The following is a 27,673-nucleotide window of genomic DNA, read 5'->3' as shown; positions in this document are numbered from 1 at the left end:
GTACTATTGTTAAAAAAAAAAAAAGGTAGGAGTATACTAGGACAGTATTGTTTATACAAAGTATGGTCCACAGAAAACATGCTAAAATCTTGGGGTGCCTACTGGGGTAGATTTGCCAAAAGGTTAGTCAAGTTTAAGCTTCTGGGATACCTGCTGTGACATCTTACCTAATTTTATTCTTGTAAGTTTGAGTTATTTTCCTTCAGAGGAACCCTCCCAAAATTATAGCCAAAGTTGTCAATGAGTCTTATAAAAATGATGTCTTGGAGGGAAAGAGTGGGTTACATCATATCTAAAGTAAGTCATAGGGTTGAGGAAGAGTTTTGTAAGACTGAAAAGACTTGAGCTTGTTATAAATAGTGAGGAATGAGCCAGCAGGGCACTGTAGTCCTTTCCACTTGTTTGTTTTGAATCCTTAAATAGGTTATATGAGGCTCATTTTCTTCAACTATAAAATGAAGAAAGCAATATCTATCTTACATGGTTGTTGTACCAGTTACTGTCAATATAAGGAGAGTATCTAGACAAATACACGGTGGTCACTCAATAAATAAATGTTGCTAAATATTACAATCATTACAACAAACATACAAGCTAAGAATGCATTGGGAACTGAGGCAGCAAAAGCTGAAATGACCTTCCCAGGGTCATTCAGCTGTTAAGTGGGATCCAGATATCATATCCAGCAGGCCAGTGCCAGGGTGCACTGTGTTGACCATGACAAGAACTCCTTCCTTGAGCAAACTTTAGCTGGGCTCATCTGAGCCCTCTTTCCAAGTAGGTTTCAACCTGGCCCCTGTCCTGTTGAGTCCAGTTTCTTTTGTTTTGTCGTGTGTTTTTTATTGATTTTTAGAGAGAGGGGGAAGGATGTGAGAGGGAAACATCAATTGGCTGCCTCCTGCATGCTCCCTACCAGCCAGGTGCCCTGACTAGGAATCGAACCCCAACCCTTCAGTGCATGGGACAACGCCCAACCAAATGAGTCATACCAGCCAGCCAGGGCAGTTGAATCCAGTTTTAACAAATAATTCTGTTAAGCCAGTTTATAAAGAATCCATCCACCCTTAACATCTAAGTCCTTGGCTTGTCTTTTGCAAGAATTCTGTTAAGCCAGTTTAACAAGAATCCCCTACCCTTGATATCTAATTAAATTCCTCTTAGTAATTTTTCATCCATTGACTCCCTGACTCTGCTCACTGGCTGTAAAACCCCAGCTGTCTTTGCTGTATTCGGAGTTGGGTTCAATCTCTCTAACCTACTGCAATCGTCTTGAATAAAATCTTCCTTGCTATTTTTAGCAAGTGTCTGGAACAATTCTTTTCTTTTACAATCACTGTGACGTATTACCTATGAAACATGATGAAACAGCAATTTAGTTGCAATGCCATTAAACTCAGAAATGCAGCATAACACCATAGTTAAGGGCAAAGCCAGGCTTTCTCTGTAGGGGTGGATGAGGTTCTGCTACTTCCTGCATCCGTGATCTTAGGAAAGTTGCCCACATTCTCTGCTTTGCTAGCCTCATCTATAAAAAAGGATATAACAATAGTATTTACTTTAAAAGTAGTTTTTGTGTGTGTGAAAATTCCCTGTAAGCAGAACATAGGAAGGTACTGAATATTGCTATTTTAAAGCTTTTATTGAGTAAGAAATCCACTGTTGTATATTAAGTGGAATAACCCTAATTACCCTATATATTCTGCAAAATACTCTCTACACCCAGCACCTCCAAGTCCCCATTATTCTGCTATGTATTTTTTCTGTAGCATTTATCACCTAGCATACTATATGATTTACTCATGCATTAGGCTTATTGGTGCTTGGGTTTTTGCGTCTTTTTCTAATTTCCCAGAGGAAGAATTTATTGCCCCTGGCCCATGGGAAGAACTCAAGCAATATTTGTTGATTGGATTAATAAAATATTAGCTCTGAAGGAAAAGCTAGTAAGGAAAAAGAGGAAATTAGTGGAGCTTCAGAAAAATAGTTGGTGGCATCAGGGCCAAAGCAGGTTCCTTCATATGCCCAATTTTCTTTCAAATTATTGACTTTCTTCTCTCCAGACTGAGAAGTGTCAGGTATAGGGTTATTTTCTTACTGGAAAGTAGAATGAAGAGTGGACCAAAGAAAGAAGAGAAAGGAGGCGGTAGAAAGGTTTATCTGAGAAAGAATAAGAGAATACTGCTAAACCAGAATCTGCATTGTAACAAGATACCTAGGAGATTTGGATACATATTAAAGCTTGAGAATCCTGGTTAAAAATAGTATTTCTCCAAGGCTGGATTGCCAATAGCAGAATCACCCTAGTGGGACACTTGATAAACATTCAGATGTGTGGGACTACTTTGACCTCACCTAATGAGAATCTCTGAATATGGAGCCAGGGATCACCATTAACCAATAGCCCAGGTGATACTCATACACAATAACATTTGAGAACCACCATTCAATATAATTAAGCATCTGAGATTTAGATCTTGGCGAGTTAGATGGAACAAAAGAGACTATGTGGGTTTTTGTTTGTTTGTTTTAATCCTTGCCCAAGAATATGCCCATTGATTTCATTGATATTAGAGAGAAGGGAAGTGGGGATAGGGAGGGTGGCCCAGGGAGGAAAAGGGGAGGGGAGAGAGAGAGAGAATCCATTGGCTTCCTCCCACATACAAACCCAAAATCCAGGTATGTGCCCTGAGCAGGACCCCAACCCACAACTTTTCGGAATATGGAATGATGCTCCAACCAACTGAGCCACACTGGCCAGGGCAGGCTATGAGTTTTAAAACAAAATATTGAATATTGGAATATTGCTCTCAAAGTTCTAGAGAGCTGGGCCAAATTAGAGCTAATTATCAAAAACAGGCAACTAAGCAGAGGTTAGCTTCAGGGAAAGGTGGTTCATTGGATCACTTAGAATCAGTTTTTCCCAGTAGTTGACAAAAAGGGTTCCCAGGGGAGCTATACAAGGCAGTTTTTAAACAGATGACCTGGGAGATAGGGCCACGGAAGGAAAGCTTCCAGTGACCAGAGTTATATTTATCTTCCTGCCTTAGGCACTCAGCAATTACAAGCACTAAAGATGGGAGTTGGCCTCCCTGGTGGAAAAGAAGGCACAAGAGTAGAGGAATGCCTCTCTATGTCTTGGTTTATTATAAAGAAACAGATCTCAGAAAAATTTCTGAGCAACAACCCACAAACAACATAAAAAAGAAAAAAGATTCTAAGCTGGTGGTACGACATTTAAACTGGCATCAAAGTTTTAAGAGTGGAAGAATATAATAATGAGGAAAAATAAAGAAAAAAATTATTCCCTGGCTGGTGTGGGTCAGGTGTGATCCCTTGCACCTACAGATTGCTGGTTTGGTTCCAGGTTAGGGCACATGTCCGAGGTATCAGGCTCAATCCCCAGTAAGAGGGGGGCCATGCAGGAGGCAGCCAATCATTGTTTTGCTCTCACATCGATGATTCTCTCTCTCGTCCTCTCTTTTTAAAAATCAATAAAATATTTTAAACAACATAAAATAAAGAAAAATAGACATTCTACACGCTTATTACTCACAGTGTGGTCCATGAACTAGCAGCATCAGCTTCCTCTGGGAGCTTGTTAGGAATGAAAACTTTTAAGCTCCGACTTAAATACCCCTCAGAAGGGATCTACAGCCTAACAAGATCCCCAGGTGATCTGTGGTCACACTAATATTCCAGAAGCACTGAGCCACATCAGAAGTTCTCAAAGTTGGCCTGTACATTAAAATCACATGAGAAGCTTTTAAACTTGGGATGCCCAAACCCTCCAGACCCTCTTTAACAAAATTTTCCAGGCATCTGAATTTTTAAAGCTTTCTATGGATAGCCAAGGTTGAAGACCACTTCTGTAGTTCTAAAGTTATATAGTACAGGTATAAGACTTTGGCCTTTTTCAAAGAAGGTGGCCACTCACTTTTTTTAAAATTAAGCCATAGAATTCTATATACGACAAAACTTAAGGTACCAGCAGATGAACATAAATCTGGATGATGGTTTAGTAAATCACTGCTAAGTACATGGAAAGCACCATATATAGATACGTAGTTAATGGCTAATAGAGAGGTGTGCTCTCCTCCTCCTGCCCAATGCATGGAACCCATCAGATGTTCATCAATTCAGGTAATCCTCTGAGAATAAGTAGAAAAGCCTGAAGAAATCTAAAATGCTACTCTAATGGCTTAAGTATTTGTGAGGACAAGTGGTATTTGCATCTCTTCTTCCAGTTAAAGGTCATGACATTATAAGAGAACTGAGGATTTGAGATATGAATGTGTTTTAATAATCCGATAATCTGGGTCTAAGGTGAAAGGTCTTTGTTCAGATCCACAATACATTTTTTAACTACCTGTTCAATAAACAGACACTGACTTTTACATGCTGGAAAACATGATTTAAATATATAACTTCTTCATAAACTCTACACTATGCTGTATACCTGAGACCAGTAGAAAATAATATTGCACATGAACTGTAATTGAAAAACATAAAAAGAAAAATATAAATATTTGAATTCTTATGGTTATTCTAGTGTGTTCTTATAGTAAAAGCAATTTAAAATTCAAAGGAATGAGATCACAAAGTAGAGCTATAGTAGGATCTTTTAAACTGAAAGATAGAAGACTAATACAATGCTGAAATAAAACTATACAATTAGATGTTATGAAAGGCAGTAAACATGTCAGTAACCTAAAAAACAAACAAACAACAACAACAAAAAACACTTGGGGGAGGGACTCCATTCTAGAAAGGTGGTCAGATACAATCTTTAAAACTAAAAACAAGACAATGAAAATTTACAGAATAATCAGTGAAATTAAGTTAAAACTCAATACCATTAGTAAACACACTGGCACTGGTTTCCCTAGCACTTCAGAGAGGACTCGTGCTTCAATACAGTAATAAGAAGAAAGGGCACCTTTTGTAAAATGCTATGACATGCAGAAGACAGACACTGAAATCTGCAAACCTGAGGGGAGGGCATGGAGGAAGTACATGGATAAGAATAAGCAGAGAAAAAGAAGAGATCTGGTACATAAAAGGTTTGGATAGAATCCATCATTTATTGAATTATTCAACAAAAATGTATTGAGCAGCTATTTCTCAGACACTGTACTATACAAGGCTACAGGCAGCTGAAGGATGGTGAACCAGGAGTTTGTGTCAATGTTGTTTTCCTAACAGGGAAGAGAAAAATGAACTCAGACATGATGCCAACTAGAAAAAGACTTCAAATAGCTAGATGTTTTCATCCGGCTAAGAGTAGAGAAGCTGATAAATGCTTTACTTGCCTAGCTGACAAATCCGGAATTAGAAAAAACAAATGAGACATATACCTCTCACAACGTCATTGTGACCCCATGGTTGATAAAGGAAATAAATGAGAGAAAATGATAATGAGGCAGGATAGTAAAAAGCTAGAAAATTCTCTTGGCAAGTGGAATGGGGAAACTGAGACTGATATCTAAACAGATGGCCAAGCAATTTACAGCCAGATAATAAATATCAAGGTCTTATCTTCCCTAACCACGGACACTTAGGAGCAAATGGTTTACACATCCCAAACCTTGCAGGGGCACACCTGCCTTGGTCCCTTTTTGGTAACATTCTTTGAAGGAGAAACTGACAAGAAAATGACCCCAATTCCTCTCTATATGCTTATTTTGATGAATCGACATATTAAAAGGCACATCTGGGAAGCTGATGGATATTCTATTGAGATCCTCCCCTTACCCCTCCCTTACAATTCCCACCTTCAGAAAACATAAAAACCCTTAAGACAAAGGCCTCAGTGCATTCTCTCTGGAGCACGCTCGTGTCCTCACATCCCTCTTTCCTCAGGTATGTATATTTGCTTTCTCTCTCTTAAGCTCTAAAGGTTCCCAGGAGACTTGCAAGCAGGGGAGCATCAGGTAGTGGCAGCTTGTCCCAGGCTAACCCCCCAACCTCTCTCCAATGGCCCTCCTTTTGCCTCTGCAACTTGTTTCCTGAGTCCATGCAGCCCAGCTGACTCACCTCTACCTCTGTAATTTTCTTTCTAAAGGGCAAAGGCAGCTCTGATCTTGCCTCTTTTATCTTAAGACAAAAAACACTTCCTTGTTTTACCTTCTTCAGCATTAATAAACATGCACTCAAAATCACCTGGACTTGCTCAGTCAGTGTGGTTCAGTGGTTGAGCATCAACCCATGAATCAAGAGGTCACCAGTTTGATTCCCAGTCCAGGGCACATGCTCGGGTTGTGGGCTCAATCCCTACTAGGGGCGTGCAGGAGGCAGCCAATCAATGTTTCTCTCTCATTGATGTTTCTATCTTTCTACCCCTCTTCCTTCTTCTCTCTCTAAAATCAATAAAAACGTTTTTTTAAATTACTTGGACTCATATCTTGAAATATTTCCTGCATGAAGTCAGGAACACACACATTCCAGACTGTGCTAGGGCAGGGCAGCCTCAGTCCTGGTCCCTTTCCACTGATAATAACGCCATTGTACAGGATAATAAGTATATAACACCTATGATACTCATAAGTCCCCAAATTAAGGAAAGTAAAATTCAAAGATCTCAGAGGAAGAGAAAGGAAAAAGTTATAAAGGGAAACATTCAAGATTTTCCAGATCAGACCTTAGGTAATAATGGGTGATTTCCTATGAGGAGATTATGTTCACTCCACAAAACTAGTAAGAACATGTATATGATAAGAAATTCAACACAGGGATTAAAATGCTGAAATTACATAATAACTAAAATTAAATGAAGAAAAAGACAACTACCTAGGAAAAATAGCACATCTATAATAATAAAAGTGTAACATGCTAATTAGATGGGAAAGCCGAAAGGATCTTCCAAACGTCATTTTGCATGAAGCTGCAGTGGCAGGGGCTGAGGCAGAAAAGGTTAGGGGCAATCAGGCAGGCAGGCAAGCAGTTAGGGGCAATCAGGCAGGCAGGCAGTTGGTTAGGGGTGATCAAGCAGGCAGGTAAGGCAGGCAGGCAGAGTTGTTAGGGGTGATCAGGCAGGCAGACGAGTGGTTGGGGTGATCAGTCAGGCAGGCAGGCAAGTGGTTAGGAGCCAGGGGTCCAGGATTGCAAGAGGGATGTCCGACTGCCAGTTTAGGCCCGATCCTGCAGGACCCTTGCAGCAGGGGTCCTCAAACTTTTTAAACAGGGGGCCAGTTCACTGTCCCTCAGACCATTGGAGGGCCGGACTATAGTTTAAAAAAAAAAAAAAAACTATGAACAAATTCCTATGCACACTGCACATATCTTATTTTGAAGTAAAAAAACAAAACGGGAACAAATATAATATTTGTATTTGCATGTGGCCTGTGGGCCGTAGTTTGAGGACCCCTGCCCTGCAGTATTGGGCCTAAACTGGTAGTCAAACATTCCCCGAGGGGTCCCAGATTGCGAGAGGGTGCAGGCCAGGCTGAGAAACCCCCGCTCCCCTGTGCACGAATTTTGTGCACCAGGCCTCTAGTAGGATATAATGGACAATAATGAACAGGTAAGAAAAGCAACAGGAAACAAGTAGTTGCTTCTGGATTCTGCACATTGCTATCAAACTGTCTTTAACATGCAAAGATGGTAAGACATTGTGATATTGTGAGCAGAACTCCTAAATGCCTTGTAATTGCTTGAATGATAGGAGTGAGAAGAGCATCTTTGGTTATTCACAATAAGACCTTACAAACATACCTGAGTTTATCCTAATGAGGTGACTATTGGAGGATAGAGACTGTTGCCAGAGAAACCAAGCATTAATTAGAGAGTTGGAACTTTTACTTTTCTTAATTCTTTTTGTAAAGTATGTTTTATTGATTTTAGAGATAGAGGAATGAAGAGGGATAGAGAGATAGAGACATCAACTAGACAGTAACATCTACTTGCTGCCTCCAGCATGCCCCTACTTGGAATGGATCCCAAATCTTGGGTATATGCCTTGAACAGGAATAGAACCAATGACCTCTTGGTTCATAGGTTGACCCTCAACCACTGAGGCATGTTGGCCGGGCAGAGGTTTGAGACTTTTAGCCCCACCACCCAATATCATGGATGGGGAGAGGAATTAGAAATTAAGTTCAATCACCAATAGTCAATGATTTAATCAATAATGCCTACATAGTAAGACCTCCATTAAAAAAATTAACAAAAGGGTTCAGAGAGCTTCCAAGTTGGTAATACATGGATGTCTGGGAGCTTGGCACAGCCCAAATGGGCATGAAAGCTCTGCACCGCTTCCCACCTATCTTGCCCTATGCATCTCTTCCATTTGGCTGCTCCTGAACTGTGTCCTTTACCACAAACTGACAATAGTAAGTAAAGCATTTTCCTAAATTTGTGAGCTGTTCAATTAAGTCATCAATCTCAGGATGGGGTAGGGCAGTGGTCAGCAGACTGTGGCTCATGAGCCACATGCGGCTCTTTGGCCCCTTGAGTGTGGCTCTTCCACAAAATACCACGTGCGGGCGCGCACGTACAGTGCGATTGAAACTTCGTGGCCCATGCACAGAAGTCGGTATTTGTGGAAGAGCCACACTCAAGGGGCCAAAGAGCTGCGTGTGGCTCCCGAGCCGCAGTTTGCCGACCACTGGGGTAGGGGAATCCCCAATTTATAGCTGGTTGATCAGAAATACAGGTAACAAGCTGTGACTCAAGATTGGGTTTAAAGCGAGGAGCAGCCTTGTGAGATTAGTCCTTAACCTGGAGATTCTGCACTGTCTCTGGGTAGTGTCAGGATTAAATTGTAGGAAATCCAGTTGGTGTTCAAAGAGTTAGTTAATTGACTGGTCTGGGGAAAACCATAAATAAGAGCCTATTACACTTATTTATAAGATGTACCTTCATCCAACATGTTAATAAAATTAAGAAAATTATTTTTAATTATCTATATTTTGATTAACCTGACAAGACCCAATCTACCATAAGTTGCTGCTTCTGCTGCTGCTGTTTTAGTGTGTTTTTGCTCCCAAGAGACTTTAGAAAATATTTTGTGAAATGGTTAGAATGAAGTTACCATAAAACAGTGGTTCTCAACCTTGGCTGCACATTAGAATCACCTGGGAGTCTTTTTAAAATCCTGGTTTCTGAGCCTCATCCTCCAGAAATTCTGTTTCTTTGTTATGGGGTGGGGCCACAACATTAGTAACAAAGAAACAGAATTTCCGGAGGATGAGGCCCAGAAATCAGGATTTTAAAAAGATTCCCAGGTGATTCTAATGTGCAGCCAAGGTTGAGAACCACTGCCATAAAAGATGGATGTAATCTGGCATTTTAGGTTCAACTAAAATACAAAAATGGATTGAACTTATATTAACTTCTAAAGGTAGTCTAGGCAGAGTGGGTTTCTACAGCTTTCATTTAAAAGGAATAACACATTGAGTTGTCATTTCTCAAAATTATTTACTCAGCTGTCTGTGGCCATTCAATTGATTTGTCAATACACATTGAGCCATCTCAACTTTAATATGCTTTAAAATGTGACATTTATATTCAGAGTAAAATGTCAATAATGGTAAAATATTTTGAAAATTGTTCTCTGAAATATGTAAATATCCTCTCACAGGAACAGTAAGTAAAATATCAATTCTCAGACTCTTTGAACCAATTCCGGGAATGCAGATCACTTGGAATTGATCACTTTCTAATATGAAGTCATAAATAATATTCTGTTATGGTTTGACTTCAGAAATGTCTATTGTCATTTGGAATATTGTTCAATCTTACTTTGAACCATCTACTCAAAAATCCCCAAAATGATTAATCTAAACTTCAAAGTTGACCAATTTTTTGAACAAAAGTCACATTGAGTTTATTTGTATTAATAATTGTGTTATCTGCTAAGTAAATATCAACTAATTTAAACTATTTCCATGTTACTGTCAAGATGAATGTGTGTATAAATGTAATTAAATTTTTCTGGAGAAAATAAGATCCTCAAAAACATCTAAAATGCAGGGGGGGAATGACATCATACATGTAAAGTTTATTTTAGAATCCACATCGGCTGCTGTTCTGAACTGTTGTAACCTCATGTTTACAGCAAATCATGAATATTGAAAAATTAAGTTTTCAAACCCAACCACCAATTTAAAACTTTTTTCCTTTATTAAGATACTATATATGTGTTTTTATCCCCACCATTGCCCCCCACCCCACCCCCCCACTCATGCCCTTACCCCCCCTTGTGTCTGTGTCCATTGGTTATACTTACATGCATGCATACAAGTCCTTTGGTTGATCTCTCCCCCTCCCCCCACCCTCCCCTGCCTTCCCTCTAGGTTTGAGGGTCTAATCTTTGCTTCTCTGTCTCTGGATCTGTTTTTGTTGTTCATTATATTCCACAAATGAGTGATATTTATCTTTCTCTGACTGACTTATTTTGCTTAGCATAATGCTCTCCAGGTCCATCCATGCTGTTGCAAATGATAGGAGTTCCTTCCTTTTTACAGCAGCATAGTGTTCCATTGTGTAGATGTACCAGTTTTCTAATCCACTTATCTGCTGATGGGCACTTAGGCTGTTTCCAAATCTTAGCTATTGTAAATTGTGCCGCTATGAACATAGGGGTACATATATCCTTTCTAATTGGTGTTTCTAGTTTTTTGGGATATATTCCTATAAGTGGAATCACTGGGTCAAATGGGAGTTCCATTTTTAGTTTTTTGAGGAAACTCCATACTGTTCTCCACAGTGGCTACACCAGTCTGCATTCCCACCATCAGTGCAGGAGGGTTCCTTTTTCTTTGCATCCTTCCCAGCACTTGTCATTTGTTGATTTGTTGATGATAGCCATTCTGACAGGTGTGAGATGGTACCTCATTGTCATTTTGATTTGCATCTCTCAGATGATTAGTGACTTTGAGCACGTTTTCATATGTCTCTTGGCCTTCATATGTTTTAAGAAAAAAATAATGACACCTCATGTATCCCATCCCTAGATTTTTTAAACTGATGGTGAATAATTCAACTGTTCTCAAGTGACAAATCAAATACACTTTGACAACAAACTTTGTTTTCCTGATTAAACAACATTAAGCAACTAGAAACACTTTTTTTAGTTTCCTCAAAAAACAGCAGCTCACAACCACTATTTCTTTCTTTACACTTCCCCCTTAAACCCTTAATAAGAAAAAAAGCATTGCAAGAACAGTAAGTAAGGTATGGGCACTGAATTAAGGAGATTAGGGGACTTGGTAAGTGGGACACCTTCTATTCAGCGCTAACCAACTGTTTCCTAGCAGCACTTTAGGAACAAAGTTGTCAAATCCTCTGATTTAAAAAAAAAATCCCTGTTGTTATGTGGATTCTTCTGAAATGTAAATGTTTGCTACTGTAGGTCCTGGACTCCCTGCCTTCTGGTGACTAGTGAGCACTGCACTTCCGAGTCCTCCTGTGGCCGGCTGGGGCCATGTGACTGATTCTGCTCAATGACTTGTAAGCCAGATTTTCATTGTGCAGATATGACCTTCCAAAGCTCTTTCCTCTCTGCTCTTTCCTTGGCAACTATTCATATTCCAGATAGTGGTTGCTTTATGGAGGCAGGTCCGGAGCAAAGACACTTCAGTGCTATTGTCCTCCCACTATGTCTATGCTACATGATTGAGAGTTAAAATGTTGTTATTGTAAACTCATGAGGTGTGCAGTGTGCATGTGCGTGTGTGTTTGTGTGTGTGTGTGTGTGTGTGTGTGCTATAAAAAGCATTTCCTGACTGAGAGAGTCATTAACACAAATCCACACAGCAATGTGGGTCAGAATTTACCCATGGGCCATCACCTTGCTGTCCAAATCACATAGTTTGCTTAGTATGAGAATGTACGTGCTTTGACTTCAATAAACAAAAGAATCTTAGATTGCTACATAGAATGAGTGATTGTGGCATTAATTAGTGAAGAATGAAGCGAAAGGAGGATGAAAAGAGGTAAGAAAGGGAGACCAGGGAAACAGGCAAACACAGAATACAACAGAGTGGTCACTGGATTCTAAGAATCCAGTCTATTCATAAGCGCTTGCTGGTACCCATCTTACTTTTCACAATCCCCTTCCCAAATATATTTAGAGCTTTTCTGAAGCCTTCTCACTGCACCCAGCTGCCCTGGTTTAAACCTTTTGCCCCTCCTTCCCTTTACTAAATGCCCAGGTCTTCTGCCCTCTGAGAAAGGCAGTCAGCTCTTTACAAGACCTTTACATTGGCGTTTAGGACTTACATGTGTATGGCTATTAATATATTCTCCATCTTTACACTACAGTGTTTTCACCTTTAAAATACAATAAATACTTAGCTTGAAGAAGTAGAAGTATTAGCTTAGTTTCAGAAGGTACGAATTCTGGAGCCAGACTACCTGAGTGCATAGGCTTATAGTGTGTGGTCTTGAGAAAGTAATGTTTTGTGACTTTGCCTCCATTTTCTCATCTGCAAATTAGGAATAATAAGAGTAACTACTCCATCAGGTTTTCTTATGTACTTAATGCCTGGTATATGGTAAGTGCCACATGAAAGTTTGTTAAATACATGTGCAAACACATAAGAAAATGGATACATGTTAGGAATATTAAGCTTCAGACTGCTGTGAAAGATTGGCCTAGAAAAGAGGGACTAGAATGACTTTTAACATCCTTCAAGTTCCGCGGTATCCTCCTTCATGCCTGGTATTCAACTTACTATTTTCAACAATAAAAGTAAGAATTTCATCTATGTGAATACTGCATCAAGCTTACACCTTTGGTGGCAAGAACTGAATGACTGATAGCCTTTTCCATTTACAACAGATAGGAAAGATTATTTAACAGTAACACATCAGAAGAGAGAGAAAACCGACTCAGAAGCTAAACAAAACATCTGTCCCTTGCACTCGTCGGGCAGTATACTTAAAACGCTTTAACCCAACTCCCTGAAAGCCTTGTTTTGTTGCTTAAACTCCAAAGGAAAAAAAATGTGTCATTTCAATAAGTCTTTGCTCTTAACTTGGAAAGTGAGTTGGTCTTTCAGTTTATCTCTTTTTATATAGTCAAGCATAAAGTTTAAGGGATGCCTTCCATCAAAGATGCTTCCTCATAAAACATCTTTCCCACTGTGTTCTATATTCACATGTTATGCCATAAAAGTGAAGTGTACACGTTCATTCTTCCTACACCTTCAGTTGTATTTACAGACTTCCACTGAAAATCACCAACAAAAATAACAGAAGCGTCTTTGCCCCTCCCCCCTCCCCAACCCCCTTGGATATTTGCTGTGCTTGTTGTTGTTCTTCTAAGACTGTGATAACCGATAAAGGGTGGTTCACAAGCCTATGCAATAAATCTGTGCTTCTGAATCCTGATGTCTCCTGGTTACCTCTTTTCCCAGCAGGGGATAGAGGGGCGTACATACAAAACTTAGAGGAATGTTTGACGTTCCCACAGACTTAGAAAACAGATTCTGTTTGACTTTTCTAAACTTAAGACTATATGGGGGGTAAATTCAAGAAACATATTTACAGGTAATGCAGGAAATAATTCTGAGACAACCTGTAGAAATTTCAGAATTGATAATTACTTCAGATTTTCAACAAGGAAATCCCTGAAGCAAATTGCAAACTAATACTTGACATATTACATTCAATGCAGATGTCTTCTGTATCAGTCTGTCTGTGGATCTCACTTATCTCCGGCAATCAGCAGTTTCATTATGAAAGTTACTACTTTATATTGTTGCCTTCATTTCCTCCAGACTTGACCTTATTGGTAATGTCTGAGAGAATTGGTAGGCTCGAAAACCTATTCATCTTTCATCAAAACACTGTATTTAAAACTGAAAGCAATTCTGTGGCATAACTACTTCCAATCCTTATGATACCACAGTTCCTTCTTGTTGCTTTATGAAACAGATTTCCATTTGTTGTCTGAAATCTTTATAAATGTCTTTAATATATAAACTCTCCAGTGATAAAAAGCATGGAAAATACAGCTTTTTGTTGATAAAAACTAAACTACATAATCACCAATGTAGTTGTTTATTGTGTTCATTCAAAACACCATATGAAATATAAAAAAGCTAAAAATTTTGTTATTTTCTATACTCATGCTAATCAATATCAAAATATAAGGAACTTTAAAGCTACCAATCAAAACTGAAATGACCCTCCCCCCAAAAAACATTAAAATATTTTTGTTAGATTGATTAGCAGACTAGTGATAACTGGAACTAGATGTCTCTCAGTTATATATGTTAGACAATATTTCACATTTTACGTGTATACAAATAAAAGCCTCTTCTGCCTTAAATGCACTCACTCGTCCATTCCACATTTCATGGGACGGCCCTACTAATTCTTTCTCCTGACTGCAAATACATTCATTTTAATGGGAGGAGTTGGAAGCCCCATGGGAGATACTGAAATAATAGCAATTTTCCTTATAACAGAAGCAGATGTTTAAAGAAGTGATTCTAGAGGTAGGCAGTGTTTAAATTCCTATACCACTATACTCCCTTTCCTTTTAAAAAATCTAACTAGTAAATTTGACTGTTTAAAGGGAGAGTCAGAAAAAACAGAACGCTTATAAAACTATTTGGACTTTTCTCTGGCCATTAAGCAACAGCCATTATACAGGCAAATGTTTCATTTCCCATTATATCTGTTTGCAAAGAAAAGCACCTGCAGGGCTCTATAGCATAATAAAGTGGCAGCATGGCTCTGAGGCACACTCAGAGCCCTCATAAGCTACTGAGTGAGTTCAAGTCTCCTGGCCTTTGGAGATCAGTCTAAGCAGCCATCCTTGCCAATTCTGAGGCAAAACAGCAAGAATAACCACGAGAACCAGAAAGAAAATCAACTAGCAGCTGTCAGGAAAGCAAATGTATGGGAAAGGGGCCACCAGTATTGCATATGAAGTACTTAATGCTGTCGAGAGTTCTAGACATGGAATAAGTTGGGTCCAATGAAACACAGGCAGGGAATCTGAAACATAGAAGATCTGAGGGTTCTTGGAAGATCTGTAGTAAATAGAATTCATGCATTTGTTCAACATATCATTCAGTACCTACTATTGTACAGAATGCTGAAATGACAAGATAAAACAGATGTGGCCTTAAACCTCAAAGAACTAACAGTGAGCTGAGAAAGTCAGCCTAGTAAAGGGACACTTAAAATATAGCCCAATAATACCTATGATGAAAGAAAGTACAAAATGCTTTAGGAACCCAACCAGTTCAAACTGGGATGACAGAAAACGCTTCCTACGGGCTCAAGATGTTGTGAAGAAGAAAAATATATTATTTTTATAATACATGTTTATTTGTTTGCCATACAAAGATTGTAGAATTTAGTCAGACTGATACCCTTGTGAGTAGCTAGTTATTAATAATAGAAAAGAGCAAAGGGGAGGCCAGACATTATAAGCATGGTCATTTGGGCAGCTTCACCAGGAAGCTGCAACTTTAGACTCCTCAGGGAGCCACCAGTCCATTCCCTGCAGATTACTGGGGGAAGGGACTAGACAAAGGGGGAGATGGGCACATGTGCAGTAAAGTCAGGGTGACTAAGGGAAGATGCCTGTCAGTCAAATCTGGAAACAAAAATCACTACAGCCCAAAATAATTTGGGGATACACAGTCCTCTAGACCAGGAGTGGGGAACCTTTCTTCTGACAAGGGCCATTTGGATATCTATAACATCATTTGTAGGCCAAACAAAATGTTCAACTTAGAAATCAGCCTGCTATATTTAGTCAGATATTTTAATTAACTCATCCCTTATGCCTTGGCAGGGCCAGACCAAATGGTTTTGGGGGCCTTATACGGACCGTGAGCCGGAAGTTCCCCACCCCTGCCCCAGACATAGGCGCTCGCTCTCTTGGCTCTTGGCTCTCTTATCTCTTGGTTCTCTTGTTTTGTCCCTGCCTGTGTTCCCTCCATAGCCATGGCCCTGTGAACCCCACTTTCAATGGACTGATGAACTGCAGTGGGGACAAAGTAAACTAGCCTGATGCTGGACTGGACTCAGCGGCAACATGGAAAGGAAACTCTGGACACTGACTTGCATCCTAGCCTTGCTGAAAACGAAATGGGACTTATTTCTTGGAGGGGCTGAGGGAAATGAGATGTTGGAAACTCAGGGGTGTAATGCCACAGAAATAAAGCTTGCTACAATACTTCAACCTCCCGTGGGGGCCTACAGAAATTCTTATTCCAGCAGCACTTCAACTATCCTACTCCCACTAGCAAATGGTGGGGACAAGGAGCTTTCCCCACCTATAACAAGACCACATGGGGCTGAGAGACAGGGCAGTCTAGGTAATGGAACCTGAGACATGAAGGTGAAAATACCCACAATTCATCTGGGAGCCTCTACAGATTTTGGTGTGTCTGGACACAGGATGAAAATAATAAAAAAAAAAAAAGAAGCTTGGGAGATTATGAGGGCTAGGTTATGAAAAGTTTGACACACTAAGCCCGGTAGTTTGTATTTTATTCCACAGACTATGGGAAAACATTGAGAGAGTTTAGGCAGTGGTGTGATATGATTAGATTTGTGTTTAAGAGCAACTCTCCTGGCAGCCTCAGGAAGAACAGATGGAGGAAGGAGGGGATGATGTACAGAGTGATAAGTTAACAGGCTACTGCATGGAGAAGACTTGACAGCTCAGACCAAGGCATTGACAGCAATAGTAGAATGAGGGGACAGATTCATGACGTTTAGAAGACTGCATCAATAGAGTTTAGTGATGGATGATATGGGGGAAAGAATGAGCCTAGTATGGCTATTGGATTTCTTATTAGGATGTGTCATTCACCCACTTAGAATATCCAGGAGGAGGAGCATGTGGGAAAAAGGAGAACAAATGATTGATTTAGAAGTCCCTGTGGGTATTCAAAAAGTCTGCTACTGACCATTTAGATAGACTGGAGCCCAGAGAAGCAGTGTGGGTTATACTACCTACGCACTGGAGTTGTGTAAAGACAAAAAAAAGAATAGGAATACAAGAAGAGCATAGAGCCTTCAATGAAGCCAAGAAAAACAAGAGCATTTTCAGGCAGACACTTGCGCCTGGCTTGCCTGGATATAGCTCTATTGTGAAACCAGCTCCAGACTCAAAATCACTGAAGGGATTAAACATAGAGTTACCATATGATCCAACAATTCCTAAAATATACTAAAAAAAAAAAGAAAGAAAACATGCTCACACAAAAATTGCACATGAATATTCACAGTATCAATATTCATAAAAGGCAAAAAAGTTGAAATAATTCAATGTCCATGAACTGACCAAAGGTAAGTAAAATGTAATGTTTCATACACTAAAATACAACATAAACTTGAAAACATTATGCTAAGTGAAAAAAGTCAGTCACTTATTATGTGAATCTATTTATAGGAAATGTCCAGAATAGGCAAGTCTATGGAAATAAAGTAGTTTATCCATTTTTAAAGGCTGGGGGGATGGAGAGAGTAAGGGATGCTAGATAAAGGGTTTAGGGTTTCTTTCTGGGGTGATAAAGTGTTCTAAAGTCGATTGTGGTAGTGACTGCAGGATTCTATGACTGTACTAAATGCCATTGAAGTGTACAGTTTAAATGAGTGAATTGGAGGGTATGTGAATTGTATTTCAATAAAGCTGTTAAAAAATGGTATGAAAGCATACTTGAAAGCATAGATAAGATAAACGCAATCACAAAGGCTTAAAAGTTATTACAATCTCTCTGAAAGTTTATCTAAAGAAAAGTAATCTTCTATGCATTTGAACAGACACTACAAGATAGGTGATAGGTAAATATTGGGGAAGAGGAACAAAGGAGTCTATTCAGTATAATATAGATTCTCCATCTGCTTGGCGAAAGCAAAATTCAGAGGGTTGGCAGGAGGCTACTTGGAAATGCATATAAGGAGTCCAGCAACATTTTCAAACAATTTAGGTAATTTCACATGTAGAGATAAAATATTTCAGAGGAAGGCCTTTGTTTTTATACATGCTAATTTATGTGGAAAAATTCCACACTGAGCTACTATTAGTAATAATTTTTTAAGCTCCACACTTCCTTGGCTACTATAAAGGCTGTTCTAAGAAGTAGAGAAAACAGGCATCAAATTCCAAATAGGCCTAATTTAAAAATTCACTTCTTAGGATTTCAGTAAGGAAAAATAGTAAAATACTTAACAGAGTAGCCACTCAAAAAAAAAAAAAAGTGATGTTGTGGGGTTGTTGTTTTTTTTTCCCCTTTTTTATTCTAGTAAGGCAGTATCATGGACTCCATCTGATTGTTTCTCCTGAAAGGGCCTTGCTCTTTGTATCTCCTAACTTGGCTCATGATCACCACCTGTCCACCTGCCCTCTCTCCCTCTCCACATTCTACACTTCTTAAGGAGTCAATGACAGCATCAGTCCCATCTCAGTTTGGGGCCCACAACATCTCCTTTGCCAAACACCTACCACATACCCAGGAGGAACCTCACAATTTGGTGATCTCTAATGTGTGTGTGCTTTATGTTTGTAGCCAGGACTTAATTGGCCCCATGGCAGACAAGGTGCTTCCTATTCTCTATGATGCCCAGCATATTGCTGCGGGAAGTCACAGATTCTTATTAAAAACCAGAGCATGGCATAAGACAAAGTAATTTCAAATAATTATTACTGTCCCAAAATTATTTCCTGTATAAGTTAAAAATAATTTACATATGTAGTCTTGCTCTTGTCTTAGTTAAAAAACTGTTGACCACTTGCTGTGTGCAGAGGTTTTGTTAAGTTCTGTGAATACATTATCTAATTTTAGCCTCTTAACAGTCCTACAAGGTGGTTATTCTTATTATCTTCACTTTGCAGATTAAAAAAACCACACACACACAGAAGTGTGGTGTGTTTAAGTAATTTTTCCAAGTTCACAAGTATTTCCCTTCATTAAATACAGTACATTTGCTTGAACATTTGTTCTTTTACCTTCTAATATTGGCCAAAAGATTTTTTTATAAAATACTGGAAGATACAATGACTCAACGTCAGGAAGACCTGTGTTTAAATCCTAAGCTCTCAGAATCACAATTTACTCAAACATACAATGAGGCTAATAATACCTGATTCACAGGGGAATGAGAAATTAATACAATCAAAGGCTCCCAGACAGAGTAAGAAAATAATACTATTTCATTCTTAATCTACTTGAATTATTAATGTTTCCAGAAGCTTACCATTATTTTTAGAAGGAAACATATCAGCAATTCCAGAGGGATAAAGTATTTTTAAGGATATTTGTGCAAATATGTATTTGCTACAGTCTTAAAATGTTAAGCTTTTTTCAAAGAGACGATAAGTTCATTCCAATGATGCCATCCTGTTATTATTAAAGGCCAAGTTGAGGATTCTATCAGTCACATTACATATCACTCCCGATTTTCTCACAAATGAAGAGTGCTTCTCAATTTCTTCAGCAGTAACTCCAAAATGGGAACTTGAAAATGACAAGGTAAAGGTACAGTATGTAAAATGTTGTGTGTTGGCCCTGGCCATGTAGTTGAGTTGTTTAGAGTGTGGTCCTGATATACCAAGATTGCGGGTATAATTTCCGATCAGAGCACATGCAAAAATCACGAGACAAATATACTAATGAGTAGAACAACAGATATCTCTCTCTCTCTCTCTCTCTCTCTCTCTCTCTCTTTGTCTTCCTTTCTCTCTCTAAATTCAACAAATTTTTAAAAAATTAAGAAAAATGTGTTGTGAGAGTGTAAGTGCCTGCATATGGGTGCGTGCTCAACAGTGATAAAAGAGGCTTATTATCCTGAAGGCTATTAAAATGTAAGTAAGCTACCTGAAAAGTCATCATCTGGAAATGCATTAATATATGGTATTGAAAGGATTAGCTTAGCAATTGACCACAGCTTGTATGAGGGTGTTGAGAATGTACAATGTGTACATAGGCACATGCCCAGAGCTTTGTGGGAGAAAGTGATATTAAAAAAGAAAAAGAAACAAGGTCTGGGATGAGAAATACTATCTGAGAGGATTGTTGTCAGGAACAGTATAAAAATACAAAGAACCTGGAAAGAGGGGTCAAAAATGGACCTTCAGAGACATCTGCAGTACCAAACCCAATCTCTGCTCCTTTAATAACTACTCCAGATGACTCTCACATTAAGTGATACAACCCTGCATGGGAGAAGTAAAAGCAAAACTCCTGAGATCTAGCAGATTCTATGACTGCACATCTGGGTTCATATTACCTGATAGGCATGATTAGCTCAGAGTGTGGCTGGCTTCTTCCAGAAGTCTTCAGGATTTCCCATGCACCATCAATGGATTTGACTGGCTATCTGAAGAAAGACCATAGTCTACCATCAAGTCCTTGGCCCTGCTAAGGGCCTTAGACACTCAGACACTGAAATCTTGAGACCAAATACTACAACCATATGTCACTCCCAACTCTTTCCTACCTATTGCTATAACACCGTCTATACTCTCCTAAATACTTAGAATGTATTTGCTATACCCCTATATGTCAGGGGTATGAGGACTCTTTATAATACAAATTCCTGAGCCACCTTATTTCTTCTGTTTTTGAATCAGTAAAACTGGGTATAACCAAGTATCTTAGTCAGCTCAGGCTGCTATAACAAAATACAATATAGACTGGATGACTTAAACAACCAAATTTTATTTTCTTATAGTTTTAGAGGCTGGGAAATCCACAATCATGGTGCCAAATGATTTGGTTCCTGGTGAGCACTCACCTTCTGGTTTCCAGAAGGTCCCCTTCTCACTGTGTCCTCACATGGCCTGTCCTCAGTTCACATGGAAAGAGAGATATCCCTCTTCCCCTTCATGTAGAGCCACCAATACTATTGGATTAAGACCCCACAGTTACAACCTCACTTAATCACCTCCTAAAATCTCTGACTTCAAATAAAGTCACATTGAGAATTAGGACTTCAATATATGAAATGGGGGAAGTGGTGGGGGGCAATCTATATACATAAAAGGCTAATATGCTAAGTATCCCTCCCACTCTTTCACTGGTTGCTATGGCACGCACTGACCATCATGGGACAGATGCTCAACACAGGAGCTGCCTTTATACAGAAATGGCAGCGTGGACCTGGCACTGACAAAGCAACACTCAACTTCCCCCAAGTGGGACACAGGCCCCGACACCACCCTGGAGTGACAGCCCACCAATTCACAGCCAACACAGCCGAGACCCTATGGTACAAAATTCCCATGGTGCAAAATGTGGCCCACAGCCCAGGCCCATCCAGAAACAGTTGCTGTGGGCTCTGGGTAATGACATCATGTAGCAATGCCCAGCTTCCTCTCCCTAGCGACTAGCCTCCTTGCAGTTTCTTCAGCCCAGGAACACAGGTGGGAACATTTTACATTTTAACCAAATGTCTGAACCATTTTCCCATGCCTCATCTCATTTGATCCTCACAGAAGTCCTGGAGTAGGTAGATAGGAGACTTGGTAGAATCCTATTTTCTTTCCATTAGCCAGAAAATGGAGATTTAGAAAGCTTAGAAACTTGACCCAACTGAAAAGAAGTAAGAAATGGTGGACCTTGAAAATGACTTCAGGATTTCCCACTGCACAGAATGTAGTCAAACACTGCATTTTACTCTTTGTTCTCCCTGCGTGATCTACAATAATAATCTGCTTCATGTTGATATTTACTGCTCTCTTTGCTGATAATTACGTGAAAGAGAAGTTAGGGTGCTTCACTAGTCTGAAAAAGTTTAGCTACATCAGATATCAGGTCTAATTAAGCAAGTTTATTCTATATATATATAAAAGGCTAATTAAGTTGATTCGTGCATAAAGCTCTCACTGGCGCCAATCGCCCACATGTGTTTCCATCTGTCATTGTCGAATGTGAACTTGGTTGATACTTCTATTATAGAGAAAGGGCGAATAGCAATATTAAAATATATCTTCTAGTTAATTTCCTTTCAGTGTGCACAAATTCGTGCACCAGACCACTAGTTTAGTTCATAACACCAAAGACATCTGCATTTTTAGCCAGAGTCCTAGGTGAGTCCAAGAACCTTGCTTTGAGAGGTCCTGCTTCCATCATTCCCAACATTTATGTTCCTTCCTAAAAGGAACACAAAGCAAATTATAATTGATTGTCATTCTAAACTATAAAATCAAACACCAAGTATGTAACTGCAATGTGTAAAAATACTGGTGAGAATATTGCACATCACCTAGTGCAAGCCCCCAGATAGATGAGAAAACAGAAGCCTAGGACACTGAGTAATTGAAAAATGTTTCCTTTGAATAATATATTTAGATAACTTTTGAGAGGCATTGAGGTGTGGCAACATCATTAAGAAGTTACTTTAAAAAGACAAGCACACTTCTAAACATTTACTTTAAAAAAAAACACATTACAGTAGCAGAAACCGTTGCTAATTAAATGCAAATAGTTAATGTGCAGTGCAATTATCTCTTACTCAAAGAATTACATATGGAATATTGCATGCATCATTTCCTTCTTGAAGGAAAACAAGTTCTCTAAAATCCACCATCAAATTATCCAACACAAATGGTGCAAACCATTTGCCAATGGGCTAAAAGCCAGCTGACATACTTCCACCCACACCACACAACCATCTACCTTAGTTATTCTGCACAATGTGCTTGAGCATTCTCACAAATGTTTGTGCCATCCAATTAACAATGTCATCATATGTTTTCTTTTTTGCTCAGAATGTATTACCAAGCAAACAATTTAACACATGAATGTATGTTCTGGGTTGTTTTTTTGTGTGTGGGAGTTTTCTTTTTCAGAAAAGACTAAATGGAGTGTGTCTTGGTAGCCTTCAAAACTATAAAGCATTGCAGGTTGGAATGTTGTGAAATTGAACATCTCAGCAGTGATTGGGTGCAATGAGTAATGAAAAGTATTTCCGGACATGATCCATAATGTGCAATCTAAAAACTTTTAGGAAGAAGTAACTTTCTATGTAAAAAAAATGTGTATTAGTATCTATTTTTTAAAATGTCCATCTAGGCCCTGGCCAGGTAGCTTAGTTGGTTAGAGCGTTGTCCCAATACAATAAGGTTTGGGGGTTTGATCCCTAGTCAGGGCACATACAAGAATCAACCAATGAACGTAACAATAAGTGGAACAGCAAATCTCTCTCTCTCTCTTTCTCTCTCTCTTTCTCCCTCTCTCCCCCTCTCCCTCTACCCCTCCTCTTGGTCTCTAAAAAGTGTCTGTCTAGTTTAAATTGGGCCACCTGTCACTGAGGAGACAGACTTCCTATGAGGGGGGAAATCTTTCCGGTTCTGAGAACTCTTGGATATAAAGAGAAATGTTTAGCCAAAGAGCACTAAGAATGGAAAGAAGACCATCTAAATAAAACAACAACCATGAGGATAATTTTCTCTAAATGTAATACTTGTGCCATCTTTATTAGAAATAATTAGAAATGCTTTAAAAAATACAGATTCCAGGCCCACACCTCTTTACTGAACTCCAAAATCTCTGGGATCAGAGATCAGACACAAATGCCTGGACTGAGCATTTTCTAACCAGCCCTTCACAATTGATACTTAGGCAGAGAAAAGCTTTACTCAACAGAGGAGGAACATGGAAAAAAAAATACATATTATCATCTTCCTCCATTATGTCATCCATGATTCCCCAGCCTAGGAGAACTTGAGACAAAACAATGAATTCCAACAAAAGTAAAAATAATACTATTTTAACTTAGATCCTAAGTCTTTTTTCTCACTAGCCCCAGATGGCTCTAAGGCACCATGGTGATCTTTTAAACCACCAAATAATTCTCTAAGTCAGATCCTTGACTACTATTAAGCTCTCCAAATAGGTTGAAAGTCAACCCAGGAAGCTTGTCCTCAAAGGAGAAGACAGTCTCTCTATTTCTCTGGTCTCTTTTTCTTTCCCCTCTCTTATTTATAGAGAGAATGGAGCACCGTTCTATGGATTTTCATTTTTCTACGTGACCTAGTTCCTTTCAACATTCAATACCTGGTGACATGATAAAGCTCTTACTTATTGCACTACAAACACACATCATATTTCCTCTATTTTAAGATGCACATTTTTTTTTCACATTTCAATACCTCTGAAATCAGAGCGCATCTTACAAACATTTAGCCTTTCAAGCAATTGTGAATTGACTGTATCACTACTTCCCCAGTCCTGCCCCCTGTGACATTTGAGCAGTTCCTTTTTTCCACCCTTCCTTTTCCAAACCAATCCTGAGAGCCCCTACACTGTCAACTTGGGAGCTTCAAGACAAGCAAACATGCTGCAGAACCAGGCAAATTTCTTTGCACTGTTGCTTGGCTCTGATATCTGCCAGCTGAGTTAGTACAACCATTATAGACTCTTCTTTAAAGAGTTTGAAGATGGTAAGGCAGAGTCAGGAAACTCGCCTAGCACTCAGCCCTTTAAAGAGCTCTGTTATTACATATGAAATAAAGTGATCACAAAGCCTTGGTTACTTGGTATGTTTTTCTGTCTTAGTGATACCTAAAATGGCGGCATGCTCCACATGCAGTGGCTGTTGGTTCTGATAAAACATAGGAGGTCGTGGCAAACTTTTTAAAAATGTTTAATTACAGTTTACATTCAATATTATTCTGCATTAGTTTCAGGTGTACAGCATAGAGGTTACACAATTATGTACTTTACAGAGTGGTCCCCTCAATATTTCAAATACCAACCTGGCCCCATACTTAGTTATTCCAATATTATTGACTATCTTTTCACTAAGCTGTAATCTACATCTCTGTGACTATTCTATAACTACCAATTTGTACTTCTTAATCCCTTGGAAAACTGTATTACTGGAAAGTTGAATCAGTGATTTGGGATAAGAAAAGGGATCTTTCAGCCCTCTTAAATTACATTTATATTTTGCCTTTTATCTCTGCTGGCATCGTACCAGAGTGCTCCCACAGAAGCTATTTCCACTTCTTGCCTAAAGGCTGGGTGGGCTTGATCTCATTTCTGGAGTGTTGTTTCCATAGCCATCAATCCAATCATGCCACTTCCATTTTCATCAAGGCAGCCCCTGCTGCAAAGAGAACCTTCTCTTTCTCCCCATGAAGCAGCTCTTCCTTTAGGTTCCCAAGGGCTGCCTTCACCAATGCTGTCTTTCTTTCAGTCATCTCTCCTAATATAACTGGACACTCTGCTTCAGAGTTCGGTGTAGAGTACATTTTAAGGGGCATCATCCAGAGTCACATCAAAACACTGTCGACTAGGAAAACTGGCATGCTTTTTATTTTTTTAATTGAGGTAACATAGGTTTATAATATCCTATAAGTTTCAGGTGTGCAACATTAGAATTAAACATCTGAATATACTACATCGGGTTCACTACCAAGAGTCTGGTTTCTATCTGTCACCATGCAATCAAACCTTTTACTTGTTTCAGCCTCCCTGCACCACCCTTCCCCTCTGGTAAGCACCAATCTGTTGTCTGCCTCTATGAGTTTGTTTTTTTGTTTATTGTTTGTTCATTCGTTTTGATTTTTTGTTTTATTTTTATATTTCACATGAGTGAAGTCATACTGTTTTATCTTTTTCTGTCTGACATGTCTTTGAAGATAAAGGTCAGGCTTCTATTTTATCCCAGGAGGAGCTCCTTGCCTATTTTGAAAACTCCCATAAAAAAGAATCCCACAGCCAGAGAGTCAGACACTAAATCTTTTTCATTTGTCTTTCTATAAGACCCCTGAGGTCCTCTGCCTGAGATACCTCCTTAAACAAGTGCCCCAGAGGTAAACAAGCAGATGGGTTTTACCCAGTATTGGCCACACTGTATTACATTTAGTTATTTACCTGTCTGTCTTCTCCTCTAGGCTGTAAGCTCTTAAAAATAGAGTTTGTTGCTACTCATTTATAATCTTCTTAATTGGTACCAGTACAGTAGGTGGAAATATTAAAGTCCTAGCACTCAGGTGACTAGAAATGTTGTCAACAGACTATATTAGTGAATGATTACAGTTAATGATCATCAAAGTATAGAATATTAGAACTGGAAGTGATATTAAAGGTTATTTAGCAAAAAAATCTTATGGAATAGATCAGGGGATATATTCTAGAATTTGGACAACTCTGATGTTCAAATAGATAAGTGACAGGAGCAGGAAGACTAAGATTAAGTCTACTGATGACAGTTATTCAGATCTTTCCACTATAAAACACTATGACCTGCTACACTGTCATTCCCCATTTCAATACAATACACCTATAAATGAGGGTATTAAATCAATACATGTATTAATCATCCTGCAGTAATGATTGACAAGGAGCTAAAAGACCCCATTTTTTTTCTCCCTCAAACCATTAGAAGCAAATAATGAGGTTAACTCTATTTTTATACCTTTACTATAACAAAGAAGATATATCATTTTTTTAATGTATCGGCTCTTTCTCATGTCTCTTAATTAGAGGGTGATAGTTCCTAAAGCCAGCATATCCAGCCAGAGTAAAGCTGACAAAGAATGAGATGAAAATACCCAGGTACCATCATCATTACAGATCCATATCAGTTTTTCAATGGGATGTGGTGGCAGCAATTCTGGAATGCTGAGGCTAAGTACCAACTCTTGCAATAAATGTTTAGAGATCGGGCCCTAACCGGTTTGGCTCAGTGGTTAGAGCAGCCGTGGGCAAACTACGGCCCTCGGGCCGGATCCAGCCCATTTTAAATGAATAAAACTATTGAAAAAAAAGACCGTACCCTTTCATGTAATGATGTTTACTTTGAATTTATATTAGTTCACACAAACACTCCATCCATGCTTTTGTTCTGGCCCTCCGGTCCAGTTTAAGATCCCATTGTGGCCCTTGAGTCAAAAAGTGTGCCCACGCCTGGGTTAGAGCGTCCGCCTGCAGACTGAAAGGTCGCAGGTTCGATTCTGGTCAAGGGCATGTATCTTGGTTGCGGGCACATCCCCAGTAGGAAGTGTGCAGGAGGCAGCTGATCAATGTTTCTCTCTCATCAATGTTTCTCTCTCATTGATGTTTCTAACTCTCTATCCCTCTCCCTTCCTCTCTGTAAAAAATCAATAAAATATATTTTTTTAAAACGTTTAGAGATCATCAATACCAACTTCTAAATAGCATTGCATCACCTTATTATCATTGCAAATAGTAAAACTGCAAGTAGTGATAGTCACAATGTTCAATCATTGCACAATTTAGAAAGAGAGAGAAGTCTTCAGTACATGCAAGAATATTTCCTCCCTGAGGTTCCACATGGCAAAGAATTAAAATAAAACTGCTGACGGTTACCTATTCTATAACTGGCTGCTGTTCACATGGTGGGAAGCCTTCGAAATGTAACTCTGCCGTCTCTGCCCTACATTCACAGGATTCCTCCTCAAGGCACTTATCTGACAGTGAGTCTTGATTTGGGGAGGGAAGGGTTGTAAAGCAGAACATTATGGAGCTATCACTAAGTCCTAGCCTCACCAACTGCAGAAGACACTGATTTCTTTGCAAAATGAAGTGTGCAAAGGCATATCAGGATCATTCATTCCAGCTTCATTCCTGGTCATCAATTACACTGCTCAGAGGAAATCAGTTCATTTTGCTTTTCAGAGCCAGACTGGACAGAGGTCACTATTCAGATCTCTCTTCCGTAATAAAATAATCATCCAAACAACAGGCAGTTAATGAAAAGCATGGTCAAGGAAGCCTGTTTGTCCTCA

The 27,673-nt window shown here is 39.2% G+C and overlaps 1 protein-coding gene across 1 annotated transcript in view; it reads right to left on the bottom strand.

Moving 5' to 3' along the window:
- The window catches only part of LOC308515321 (uncharacterized protein), a gene marked incomplete at its 5' end in the record, with an annotated part of 608,185 nt that overhangs the window by 396,044 nt on the left and 184,468 nt on the right, over nucleotides 1-27,673 (bottom strand). The gene's annotated exons all lie outside the window — the stretch shown is intronic.

This window comes from Myotis nattereri (assembly GCF_964212035.1).
Source record: "Myotis nattereri genome assembly, chromosome: 3".
Lineage (NCBI taxonomy): Eukaryota > Metazoa > Chordata > Mammalia > Chiroptera > Vespertilionidae > Myotis > Myotis nattereri.
Note: the sequence above shows the minus strand (reverse complement) of the source record. Positions and strands in the feature narration are given on the sequence as shown.